The sequence below is a fragment of the Belonocnema kinseyi genome, chromosome 3 (genome assembly GCF_010883055.1).
Source record: "Belonocnema kinseyi isolate 2016_QV_RU_SX_M_011 chromosome 3, B_treatae_v1, whole genome shotgun sequence".
Lineage (NCBI taxonomy): Eukaryota > Metazoa > Arthropoda > Insecta > Hymenoptera > Cynipidae > Belonocnema > Belonocnema kinseyi.
This window is the reverse complement of record NC_046659.1, coordinates 95560134-95574342: the sequence shown is the minus strand read 5'-3', so window position 1 is coordinate 95574342 and position 14209 is coordinate 95560134. Positions and strand designations below refer to the sequence as shown.

At 33.2% G+C, this 14209-nt stretch overlaps 1 protein-coding gene across 1 annotated transcript in view; it reads left to right on the top strand.

Moving 5' to 3' along the window:
* The first annotated feature begins 1570 nt into the window (after positions 1-1570).
* Positions 1571-14209, top strand: part of LOC117169071 (lachesin-like) — a 388598-nt gene continuing 375959 nt past the window's right edge. Inside the window, exon 1 of the mRNA XM_033355181.1 lies at positions 1571-1902. The gene's annotated coding sequence lies outside the window, so the exon portion shown is untranslated. The remainder of the gene's footprint in view (positions 1903-14209) is intronic.

Sequence of the window (14209 nt, the reverse complement as noted above, 5' to 3'; positions counted from 1 at the left end):
ACTAAATTTCCTCTAAAATGACCTATATTACTTTTAAATTCAGTCCATAGAATTCCGACAATCACGCCAGAGTTGGTATCTCATATTTGCGCGGGTTGGCGCGAGTCCACCATTAGCCGCGATCACGTGATCACGGTTTCGATCTCAACTTCACTAATTAAATATTGAATTAAACTACTAAATAATATCACTAAATAAAATCCAATAATTGGAAATAGTGAAATTATCACTATTTTTACAGTAGAAGACTACTAAATCAGTAGTGAAAAGCCAAAAAATCACTATTTCAGCAGTGAATCATTCAATCACTAATTCAGTTAGTGAAATTTTTATTATTTCAAATTTAGAGATTATCGTTTTGAGTTACTTTTTAGGAACTGGGGTTCATTTTTGTTGCAACTCCTTTGGAATCAAAAATGGGTTCTAATGGAAACCCTAGTTTTTCCTGCGTAAGAATCCATAACAAATTTAGAAATATTTTGGCTTCTTTTATACCCTAGAGTAAATTCTTATGAATTTGCAGGAATTTTTTGGTGTAAACAAAATTATTTGTACTCGGCTTATTCTGATTAGGCGAAAACCGCAGTAATAGGTACACCCGCAGTAATTAGTACATTTACCCAAGAAGAAGTCGCGAGAAAAAAGACGTATGAAAAGCGAGCGAAATATAGGATCTTGAATGGGGACATAAATAATAAATCGTAGATTATTATATATAATTGTTAAAAAAATGTAATAAACTTTTATCATTGATAAATTTCTTCTGTTATGTATTATTGGATTTTTAAATTGTTAATATTTATAATGTTAAGAAATAAAAACCTAAGTACGTGAACGTGCGATTCGCGATCGTGCTTTTTCTACTACTTATGTTCTATCATATTTATTTTAAAAACTTTTTCGAATTTCAGTTTTTAGAAGCCTTATTTCTCACTTTATGAGACAACGATCTGAAAATCTTAATTGATCAGGGATTAGTTCGAAGTTACCGTCAATTATACAATCGTTGAAGTAGTAAGATTCGTATGTGTTGGGGCGTACAAGCTTCAGTTTAGTTGCGTTCGTTTTCGGATGTCAGTCGAGTGTTCTCGCCGAAGACAACTGTGGGAATCGGTCCCTGGGGGAATTCGCAACTACTTTCGGATCGGGGGTGGTTTTCCACTGAGAGGCGGAGCGACGTCGCGCGTCGGATGACTGAAGCGTCCTCCCCCTAAGAACATGGTGGGGTGGCACTGTCAACTCAGTTTCTATCCGGACTTCGGGGTGACTTCACGCTCGTTTCGTGCACTCCGATTCATACGAGCACGTGACCAAAGTGCTTACTTTCTCTCAAAAGTTCGTTGCATCTCAATATAAATAAATTCAGTGTCAATATGGTATGAGTCTTTATCGAATTTTAAAAAGGGAATCATTTGGAAGATTTTTTTGTGTAGAATTTAAACTTGATTAATACCTCATTGTGTCTTAAAAATGCATTAAGTACTTTAATTTATATTTCCTTAAGCAATTTTATCAAATTTGTAAGAGTAAATGAAAACAAAAAAAGTTTAATTCTCCTGAAAGGTAGAAAATATCAGTATTTAAACCTTATACGTTCATAGTATGTTGAGCTATTATCGTAAATTAAAGAACAGATGATATTTGTTAACATTAACAGGATGCAGAAATAGATGCGCAATCTGATGGAAGCTAAAATATAAATAATTCTGCATCTAATTAAATTCTTTTGTCCCTTGTGTCATGAATCGCGAGATAGTAACACGTGTACATTTTGTTCGATCTGTGATCGAAAGAGACGAGTTCGTTTAACGTTTCGAGTTTCTGTACGCTAGTGCTTTCAGATATTTGAATTTTTCAAGAGGATTCTACGTTAAGGATTACCCAAGAGGCTCAATGTTCAAGGTAGAAAGAAATTTGCTTTTACATAGCGAAATCCAAAAAAATATGACTTTTTAAGGCGTCCACAAAACAGCATTTGAATTTCTGTACTTTTGCGATATGCCTTCATTAACTATAATAATATACTTTCATTCATTTTGTCCACACTGAAGATTCTATGTTTCCGCTCGCTTTTCGCGTGTTTTTTGTTCCTCAGCTTTTTCCATCATCTCAATGTGACAGTTTATTAGTGACCAATAGTTTGATATTTAAAAAAAGTTTTCTTTAACATGAAGCTTTTGATTTTCATTCATTTATTTATTTTGCACTTAAGATTAAAATGATTAAATTTAAAAAACTGTGATGTATAATTTGAAAGTTAATTATTTGTAACGTTTAAATCTTAACGCTTCAAGTTTGAATGCATACATTTTTGAAGTTTCCAATTAGAAAACACACCATTTTTTATTTTATTTTTTTTAGAATAAATAAACTTTAAAATCTTTAAAATTTTTCAATTTTGAACGGTGAAAATGAGAATAATTTTTTAATACAGAAATCGCGTTTTTAGCCGAAAAAATTTTACCAATCACTTTGAATGTCACTTGATACTACATGATATCGTATTTTTATAATGTATGACATATAACTAAAGGCTTTTTCTTTAAAAGCTTGCATTTGAAAATATTTGTTGTAAACTTTTTTTTAATTTGGGGATTTTAAAATTTCAAATCTCACAATATTTTACTCTAAAATTCAAATATTAAAAATGAAAGAGCAATTGCACTATTAAATCTTTGAAAATTGCCAAATCTCATTTTGAAAGCCTTGAAAGTCAGTTTTAAATCTAACAATTTAAAATTTTTTAATTTTATTTAGTTTTAAATTTATTAATTTTAAATATTCTAAGTTCTATGATTTCAATTTAAAACATACAAAATTCAAGCCCTAAAAATTAGAAGTTTTAAAAGTTAGATCTTAAAAATTGAATTTTTCTTCACGTAGTGGCTAGCCTGCCGGCGCCGGCAACATTGCTAGTTGCCGGCGCCGACAAGATTGCACGTGGCCGACTTTTTTTCCTTTTTGTAAAATTTTTTGAAAATCGTATACTGATGTATGTTGATGCGCTGATTACAAACCTGGTCATGAAAACACCTGCAAATATAATTTTTAGTGTTAAAACTTAAAAAAATTACGTTTTTTGTTTACGAAGTTTAAATACACTATCTGTACCGGTAAAAAGCATATTTCAAGCACACTAAAGGGACTTTTACGCATTTTAGAGTAAGGCCATGTAATTGAGGATTTAATTTGATAGTTTTTGGCCTTTGACGCTTTTAACGAAACGTTCTATGCATAAATCACACATTAATGCCGGTTTGCGACTCAAGAATTACTATTGACGCCTCGTGGGGGCGAAAATGCACCACTGTGACTGGTCAAATAATTAATTTAAGGTCGCACCCTTACCCCTTTTCCAACGACACGTGAGGGCGGGAAGACAACCCTGTGACTGGTCACAGAAATAATGTAAGGTCGCACCCCTACCCCTTTTCCAATGCCACGTGAGAGAGGGAAGGCACCCTTGTAATTGGTCAATTTAATAATATAAGGTCACATAAATAGTTTTGGCCCCTTACTCTTGCCAACGTCTTGTGGCGAGGCTAGAATGCATTCCTGTTATTAGTCACAAATAATTTCTTATAGAGGAGAGTATCCAAATATGAGATACCAACTCTGTTTTGGCGTGATTGTCGGAATTCTATGTACTGAATTTAAAAGTGATATAGGTCATTTTAAAGAAAATTTAGTTTGTCATAAGAAGCTCAAATTAAAAATTTTATTACAAATTTTTTTTATTCTGAAAATACTAAAAATGTAAAAAAGTGCTTTTTCCAAACTCGTCAAACTATTCTCATAATATGAGATACACCAGGAAATAGGTAATAAAATTCAAAATAAAGTATTATTTTTAATGAAAAACTTCATTTTATTTTTCCGAAGTATAAATTCACTGCTATTTAGATATATTTAGTTTTTGCAGTAGTCACAAACACTTTTGTAACCAATTTCCCCCGCGCAGACACAGTGTTACAAAAACCACAGGTATCCTATATTATGAGAAACACACCGTGCAACTATGTACTTACTATGCCTGACCTGTACAATGAAAAACTTCAACACTATCGATATTTTCCTACTTAGTTATTCAATACCCATCACCCCAGGAAAACTTTACTGCTAAATACATATTTAATGAATAATAAATAGGGTTTAAAGAATTCCCTTCCAAGAACTCGACCACCATCGATTTCACAAAAAGTTCGCCTATAATCTTTAGAAGCCCAATGCAAAATGGACTATACCACGCAATTACTCTTTCTTCAAGGGCTACAAGTTAGTGATAGAACCAACAGAGTGGGTCTCTTTGTTTAGCTGATATCTCATATTACGAGAATATCTCATATTCGAGTACTCTCCTCTATATTCTATTGTACATAATTCCTGTAATTTAATCGAGTAAATTATTGTTTACCTAGACTCTCGGCTTTAAGAATTATTTATTTTATAATAATTTATTTTCACCGTTATTGTAAGTTCTTTGTTGGTACCTTTTTTTTTATACATAACCTTTTTATATGGGGTATTCCATACCGCTTTTTGGAGAGAGTTTGCATTTGGTGACACCCACCCCCATTCAAAACCTCACTGCTATCCAGCATTCCCACTTGTTTTTTATATCACTCTTAGAATATAAACAGAAGAAAAACTCATTTCAAATATACCATTTTCGAGTATCGAGTATTTCGATTTTTCTTTTTACAAGCACAATTTTTATCAGTTTTGACCTTTAAAATTATATTTTCAGTTGTTTACATGACTGTATACGTAATTCACTTTTATTTCGTATTTTGATCTTCACAAAAAGCAGTCGACAACCAACAATCTTGCCGGAACCGGCAACTAACAATTTGATATCTCAGTAACTCCGTATAATAAATTTGAGTGTATTTAGATGTAATATTTAATAAATTGTACTCATTGAATTAAATCTTATTACCTTAATGTATTCATTTCAGGAGAAAGAATTCCTAACGTTTTAAATCCCAGAGTAAATGAATAAATTGAAAATAGAAAGAGTTTACTTTTATTTAAAATGTTGTTAATCATAACCTTTTCTTATTCAAATTATTTTTTGATAAACTCAGTAAAAAGAATATCATTTTTTCATACTGTTAATTCTTGAAATGGAGATTCATAATATTTCGTATTTAGAATACACTCGATTTGTGGTACTGCGAACATTTTGTGCAAGCCCACCCTCAATATTGAGAACACGTGAGGGGACCCCACTTCTCCGACTATTTAATGTGTTCAAATTTGTATAGATAATACGTGTGTGCATTTGTGTGTGGACGCGTCAAATGTTTACATCCTGACAGGTTGTAGAGACAATTTCAGTCGTTATTATTAAAATTATTCAAATGAATAGAGCGAAAAAACGTTGAAAGACATCACAAATCTAAAATATTCCACCGTAAGTATAGAATATATTTGATTATGAATTAAAAATATTCAATCTAAAAATCCATATAGTAAAACCATATGGATTTTTTTTGCTGAGTTTTAAATGTGAAGAATCTGAATACATAAAAAGAATCCTTACAAAGTAAAATATGTCAATGATAACTTGTAACGTCGATTTTTGTTTTCAGACGAAGAAAAAGAATGCTCTTTCATACCATACAAAGTTTTTGATCCTTCAAGAACTCGAAATGGGCAAAAGAAATAATGATTTGTGCCAAAAATATGGCATCAAGCCATCGACGATGGTTTAGCGCTTAAATTTAATTTAATAAAAAAAATTATAATAATAATAATTTGATGAAATCATTCAATGTAAAAATGAGTAGTGAGGGAGAAGGGCTTATATCGTCGTTCTCACTTTCGGGGTAAAAACGTACTCAATAGCGGGAGTTCGCAGTACTGCATATAGCACTACCGCGACTCGAGCTTATACTACTTTGCCTTCTTCGTGTTTTAATGACTCGTATGGTAATATTAAATTTCGGTACTGAAATAAGAATAAGTGTCATAAAACCTCCGTTTTCTCTATTTTGGAACGATATTATACTAAATCCTCATTTCTTTTTTACATCTATTCTAACAAAAAGTCTCTCAGTGTACTATTTGAAAATTTGTATTTGTGGATAATTGATTGAATCAAGTATTATTCTATGTATAAAGTGAAATTATTGATTTATTATTGTTTATGTATTCTATATATCTATAGAAAATTAATGTTAGGATAATTTATATTTTTGTACTTAAAGTAAAGCTTCAGCAGCAGAAGTTAGTAGCTACATTCAAGCGCACAGTTCTTTGTTTACTTTGAATGAAAACCTCTTTTTTTAGACCTATCGCGTGTCCCATTCACCATTTTGCATGAAACAAGAGTCGAACCTATTTAAAGTGCCGGCATGCAAACAAAAATGTGCCTTTGTTATATTTAGTTTTAATAGAAAATACTTTTTTTCAGATTCATGAATTGTATCAAATATCTTTGAACGTATCTTTCAATATTCATTTTTTATTTTATCATATATTTTATATCTCACCCAAAACTATGGGCTATGCAAAAAGTCTGCCCAGAACAGTTGCATGCATTTTTCAAATCAAAGTTGGCCAAGTAATTTGAACAAAAATGTATTCGTAATAAATATATTTGTGAATTGTTTTTAATATATTATAGTGTAAACATTAAAAAATAAACTCTCTGAATCTGAATCAGTGAGATTTCACTGATTGAAATAGCTGGAAATTGGTCACTGACAATCAGTGAAGGGTTACTTATTGATTCAGTGCAATAACCACTTTTGAGTTTTGGCAGCACTGCACCATGTCAACTTAGCAATCATAATAATATAATATTTTAGTATATTCAATCAAAGAATCATAGTGAAAACTTAAAATCCATAAGTATGATTAAATATTAAAAAATGTGAAAAGTTCCGATGCTTCTAAATGACACATACCTCAAATATTACTTTAATTCCAAGATTGGACTGTCATGCACACACCCGTCAAGTAAGTACTTCCTATACGAGTTAGAATATATTTTCCTGTAGTTAATTCTGCAGGCTTACAGCCCGATAATCAAAAAATTTATTTCATGAAGCAATTCATTTTGCTACTGAAATAAAAGAGTAGCATCAACGTTTAACTTAAGAAATTAGAGGTTATGCTTCACATTATTTATTCTGGTGTTACTAAACTGATTAAAGAATGAGTCCGAGACCACTGATTCATCAGTAAAATGTCTAACTACTATTTCAATCAGTGAATTTTTCACTGATTCATATTTAGAGAGAACGTTAGAAAGTCATTTGAGAAATTAGATAGCCTGGCGGCGCTACATACCCATATATCATAAAATCAATTTTCCAGATCGAACAATTTTTTTATCAAAATAATCTTGCTTATACATTCAATCCTAAGTTTTATAATGGCTTGAATAGCTTTTTAAACATTGTTTGAAACATGTATATAAGGTCTTTTATGAAAACAAAGTTTCTTAATATAATTTTCTATTACTATACATATTTTTAAATTACATGGCCTACTTTGATTTCACGAATTCATGCATTTCTGCTGGAAAGACTTTTTTCATAGCAGATATTTTTTGTAGGATGTGATGTTTCTTTTGGATATTTTTTCTAAAATAATAGAAAGAATAACTTTTTTTAAAATAATTAATTACTCAAATTTATCTCTTTCTTTTATCATAGTGGTTATCATAGCATTGTAAAAAAATTAATTTTTTCACCCATGCTTACCGGTATTGCAACCATTCGGTTCGGTTTTGATTCCATTAGAATCAAATTGAAGGGCCTATGACAAAGCCACCAAACAAAATGACAAAAATAAATAGGCAGTCGCGGACAATTTTCCAGGGGTGGTCCCGAAGGAACTAACCCCCAAGCGGAGGTGTGAAAACCGTGCCGAAAGCTGAATGGCATTTGGGTGCGGTGTCTAGAACGGTGACTCTGGGACACTGGGCGACCTCTCAGAGTACACAGCCTTATCCTTGCATGCGCGGCGCTACCAGGATGGCCGAACCCCTTTCCTTAGCTTTTCGTGGGAACAATAATGACAACACCAAACATAGAGCCCACTCTAGAGCTGGGGGAGCAAATAAAAATGGATTCAATGCGATGGATCGGTGGACTCTTAGGAACGGGGTTACATGGCACGGTTGCATGCTCTGTGGTGCGAGAAACACCCGGAGCTATCGCACTTTTCGTAACAACGTCTGCGAAACCATGCCGAACTACTCAGAAAAAGGAGCTATGTAAGCGGAACGCCTACTCTACCACAGTTAGAACAAGCTAGTGACAGAGAAAGAGAGGCGACAGTAAGACCAACCGCGGGCAGGCATCGAATAGAGGAAGAGCGATGCTTTATGACTCGGAGAAACATCAACACCAAGGTTTCTCTCAAGCCTAAAGATCTGGCTGAAATGGATGACGAGTTTCGTGGACATTTTTTCGAAGAACCCGACCTCTAGGCTATCAATTATTGTGTGTATAATGCAGCGAGAGCTTTGGCGGATGCGAATCGTAAAACAAAACCAATGGTTCATCATAAGACCAAAAGACGAATGCATCTACATGCCATAAAGATAGGCTGGACAAGACAGCATGCGTCCCGCATTCAGTGTGTGATTGACTACATCACGTCTGGCAGGAATTTTACCGCCAAGGTTCGAAAGTTCGCGCGCGAATTCCGGATCCGTTATCACACACTTAAAAAGTCAAAGCTGCTGACCATCAGGCCACCCGCCCAAACCAGAGGAGGTCGAAGTATTTTGGAGAGAAGTCTACGAAGTGCAACATAGACTGGATGAAGACTCAGAAAATATAAATAGGTTCAAGGAGCTGTGTGATGCCCTCATAACACCTGATGAAGAATTTCCACCCATCATTACCGAGGAGGTGAAAAAAGTATTAAGAGGGATGAAGAACTATTCCGCACCGGGACCTGATTGTATCAAAACCTTCTGGTGAAAGAAGTTTCCTTCAACCCATCAGAATTTGGCCCGTATTTTCACCTGATATTTAAAGTCGGAAGAGCCGATTCCGGAGTGGTTGGTGGAAGAGCGCACAATACTCCTGCCGAAAATAGGTAACTTAGCTGGCCCGAAGAATTACAGGCCAATCACTTTTCTGAAGACAGCCCTCTAAATGCTCCTAGGGAAATCGAGTCAATTGTCGAGAATAGAAAATGCCTTACATACTGGAACTTTATATTCTCGACAATTGTTACTGTTACACGCTCGAGGCCAGACATGGTTCTTCTTGACTTCAAGAAGCGAACCATGTTCGTAATCGAATTTTCGGTAACAGCTGACAAAAACATCATAGCCAAGGAGAATGAAAAGAAAGAGAGGTATAGAGACCTTATAAGGGAGTTGCAATGATTGTACCCGGAATAATCTGTTAAACTAATCGTCCTTATCATCCGCGCTCCTGGAGGTGCTAAGCTTTCACCCGTTAATAGCCTGAAAAGCATCCCTGCGTGTCAACAATATGCTAAAACACTTGCGGGAAAAATGCAGAAGGCGGTAGTCCTTGGATCACTCCGTGTTCTCAGGGCGCACGAAACTTTTGCCGGATCGGCGTATTGATTCCGTTGCAGCCTGTAACCACCTATCTCACGGTCGTGAGACGTGGATATGTCTGAAATTTTACCGTGATTTCGCTGGGAGCGGGTGCAATTTTTCTGATTAGCACCCGCTCCCGGCGAAATCCTGCGTTTTCTAACCAAATTTGGCACAGATTATTTTTAACATGTGTACTTTCATCTCAAATTTTTTCAGAATTACTTTTTCTTTTGTTTCAAAATGGCGGACCAAAATATTTCAAAAAACGTGGTTTTTTACATGCTCTCCAGATATACCATTTTTTAAGGTGAAAAAACAATGATTAACCCGAGATTATTATTCAATTTGCAAAATTTATTTGTTTAAGCAATTTATTTAAACAAATTATTGTGCTATTAACTAATTTTGCAAAACAGATACCAGAATCAGATTAAATGGCAAAAATTACATACGAAATAGTTCTTTTATATCTTCAATTACGCTTTTTAATAAATAAATTAATAACTAATTAATTTTGAACATTTAAAAACACTGTTTATGTTCATACGGAAGGCAAAGAAAATACAAATACGACATCAATTATTTAATGGGTTTTTGAGTACGCTTAATCCAAACATGCGATTAGTTTTTTAAAATTAGTTTGGTATATCGTACGTCATTTTTGATATAGAATCTAATTCTGACAATGTTTATGCCATCAATGTTTTTTATGCAATAATTTGTTTTAAAAAATTTTTTAAGAAAAATAATGTTGCAAAACTAATTGCATGTTAGGATTAAGCGTACTCAAACCCCCTTAAGTAACCCCAAAATTAGTTAATAACGCAAAAATTTGTTTAAAAAAATTGTTTAAACAAATTAATTTTGGAAAAGTAATGGAAAATATGAAATCAGTGATGCCTGAAACCCTTAAATCTATATCTGGTTTATGTAGTGCGTGGCTAAAAAATCTTATGGTCACAGAAGAGTTTAAAAGACTGAGTTGGCGTTGGCCTTGTTATTATACAAGATTTTTTTATCCGCTATATTGAACTCCCTTTTGATATTTTTAACTCAATAATAATTATTATTATTGAAAATAGGTTTTTAATACAAACATTAAAACGATATCACGATATTAAAACTAACACTACATACAAATCAATAAATTTATTTTTGCGACGCTATTTTAAATCCGCCATTTTGTAATTTAAAATTTTATTAGTTAATTTATTTGCAGCAACACAAAAAATATCAAATTGAACAATAATATCGAGTTAATCATTGTTTTTTCACCTTAAAAATGGTATATCTGGAGAGCATGTAAAAAACTACGTTTTTTGAGATATTTTGGTCTGCCATTTTTAAACAAAAGAAAAAGGAATTCTGGAAAAATTTGAGATGAAAGTACACATGTTAAACATAATCTGTGCCAAGTTTTGTGAGAAAAAAACCCGTTTCCGAGGTATTTAGGTGGCCCGATTGACATGGAATTGCCGATATATATTAAGAAAGTTTTTACAATTTTACCATTTTTGTTATCCCCGAAATAAAATTTTTTGCACTAAATATGTAAAATTTAAAAAACTATTTAAGGGATCGAAAATTTTTGCAATATATATATATATATATACGCAATATATTTCTAGAGTGATTTGCTACTGCGGATCTTGATTTTACCAAAATCCTAGAAAATGTTCATGTATATAAAATGAATGTTGGTCATTTTATTCGTTACGGTATTTAGGTACATATGTACCATAAAATACTTATTTATTTCCTTTGTTTTTAATCTTGTCAGTTCAGGTATTTTATGACGTAAAATGTCGAATTTATGGTAAACGGTTTACGAATATATGCACTCTGATATACCATTTCTCCAGTCAATATATGAATATTAAGTGTTTTGAAAAACGTTAATCGAAACACTTGTAGAAAGTGTTTCATTTGCAAAGCAGTTAATATTAAGAGCTTTTCACATTTTGCACGATTGTCATTTTAGAGATTTAAGTCGATTATCTATCTGATTTTTAAGCAAACAAATTTTTTTCTATCTTAGGAAAAGGAAAATCAATAGAATTTATACAATTTCAAAGATAAATACTAAAAAATTTAAATTTCAAATGATCAGTTTCCGATATTGAGCAATACTTAATTGTATATACATGAAGAAAATTCTATTTGAAGCAGTATAATTTTCCTGCAGTAAACTTTTGAGAGCTTGTAGCTTGAAATAGAATATTATTCAAAATATTGTACAATTTGGCATCTTACATGTTCAAAATGTTCTGGCAGTCTATATTGGCTATTTAGATTTGCCGATAATTTACCGTGCTTGGTTCAGCATCGGCACTTTTTTGCGCCAAGTCTCACTTTTAGTACGGGGAACCATGTTTCACGAGGATCAGTAAAAGTCTGGCCCAGTGACAGCACATTACTGGGTCAAGTGTCACTTACCACGGCAAACCATGTTTGATTTAAATCGGCTTAAAGTTGAGCCATAATTATGGGTAAAATAGAAATGGGTAAAAATATAGTGTTCATTTGAACGTTTGCAACTTCAGGTACATTATATTTTCCGATCCTCCACCGACGCTAGGCTTAATATCGGCACTTTAATGCGCCAAGTCTCACTTTTAGTACGGGGAACCATGGTTCACGAGGATCAGCCAAAGTCTGGCCCAGTGACGGCACATTACTGGGCCAAGTGTCACTTTTATGACGGCAAACCATGTTTTATTTAAATCAGCCCAATTTTGAGGCAGTGCTGGCAGCCTATATTGGCTATTCATATTTACCGATTCTCCACCGATGCTTGGCCCAGCATCGACACTTTATATGGCCAAGTCACACTTTTAGCACCTAAAAAGCAAATCTTACATGAAAAATAAAAAAATGTAATGACAAATTGTCAAAGTACACGATGAAATTGTTTAAGTTCTGTCATTAACATTTTCCAATGTTTACGAAAAATTACATTTCCTGTAATTGCAAAAAGTTGTAAAGTAGTCTACAACGGACAAAAACGAAATATTACGCGAAGAAAAATTGTAATCGATTGAAGTTATTTATTTAAAAATTATTATTGACATTCCTGTTAACAGTTCATATATTTTACATTTACATAACGTCGCATAATAATAAATAATTAGAAAAATAGAGCTTAAAATTTGGTTCATTAACTTTTCTGAACTGTAGCTTATGAGGATGGTTTTTCATAGAGTTTCAACTTGTCGGTTTAGCGCAGTGGTTAGCACACCCAACTGATAGGCGATAGTTATTTATATTCAATGTACTCCCAATCAATTAATATATATTTTTTAAATACCTTTTTTGTCATATTCTTCGACTATAGCAGTAGTCGTTAAAATTAACCAAAATGTTTGAATGCAATTTAAAATTCTTGAAATTATTAATAATCTTCAAACGATATGCAGTCGTATAATGATGGATGGATAAAGCAGATGCGTCCGAAGAAAAATTCAATGATTTTTTATTAGTTTTTGAATTAACTCCGACATCCAAGTTGGTCCGGTATTAGTATCCAGTGTTGGGCCGACAATGGCAGCCAGGCCTTGGCTGCAAAGTCAAGGCCATAGTTATCTATTCGGCAATGGCGCGATAATGGCAGCCGAGCTTCGGCAATATTTTTGCCGACTATGGATCAATGCTGAGCCGTATGTGACTTCGCACTTGGGTATATACACATAATTATATATACATATACATATATTAGGATAACCAGCAAAAAAAACGCTTTTGGGTTTCTTAGTAGCGAAAGGCAAATAACTGTAGTTTATACGATTGTAAAAGCCAGATTATTATTTTTTATTTTAAACAATATTTAGAGGTGGAGCATCATCTTTGAAGTTAGTTATTGCAAAAGCTGAAACTTTCGACAAGTAAAGAGTCGATTGTAAAAATGCAACCTCAGCTCTTTTCATTGATATGACTCTTTAACAGGATTAGTTAGCGTCCCCGAAAAAGAAAAATATACCTATAGACGCCGGCCACGAAAGTTTCTAGACTTTATGGTGCCACGACCCACTGTGATTAATTTTTATGGCAGGGCTGATGAGCGCTCTGCCCCGAAAATTAAACAGCTTAAGTCGTAGACCTGTCAAATTTCAGAAATTTACTTAGATTTATTTTCATTGTAGGACGTTTAATTATACCTATTCTTAATCTGCTTTTTCAAAAAATACAATCTTTAACCTTTAAAGAAAATATTCTCAAAATTTCAGTATCAGATATATATTATTGGGGTTGTTATTAGTCTTTGAAAACAGTGAAAATAGCATTTTTTAGGCAACCGTAAATAATATTTATTATAAATTTTTCATTTAAAAAATGTTTTATATGTATTCTGAAGACCTCAAGAACAACATATTAAAAGTTCAAATTACAAAATGAGTCTCATCGTGGTTAAAACCTTAAATGAAAAAAAAGTTGGTCCCGTCATGTTAATTGCATATATATAATTAAAAATTTGTCATAAGAACAACCGCAGAATTTCGCCGGGAGCTCGTGCTAATCTGAAAAATTGCACCCGCTTCCAGAGAAATCGCGGTAAAATTTCAGCCATAACCACGTGGACCCTAAGAACACGGAGCGACCCAAGGACAACCGCCTTCTGCATTTTTCCCGCAAGTGTTCTAGCATATTGTTGACACGCAGGGATGCTTTTTA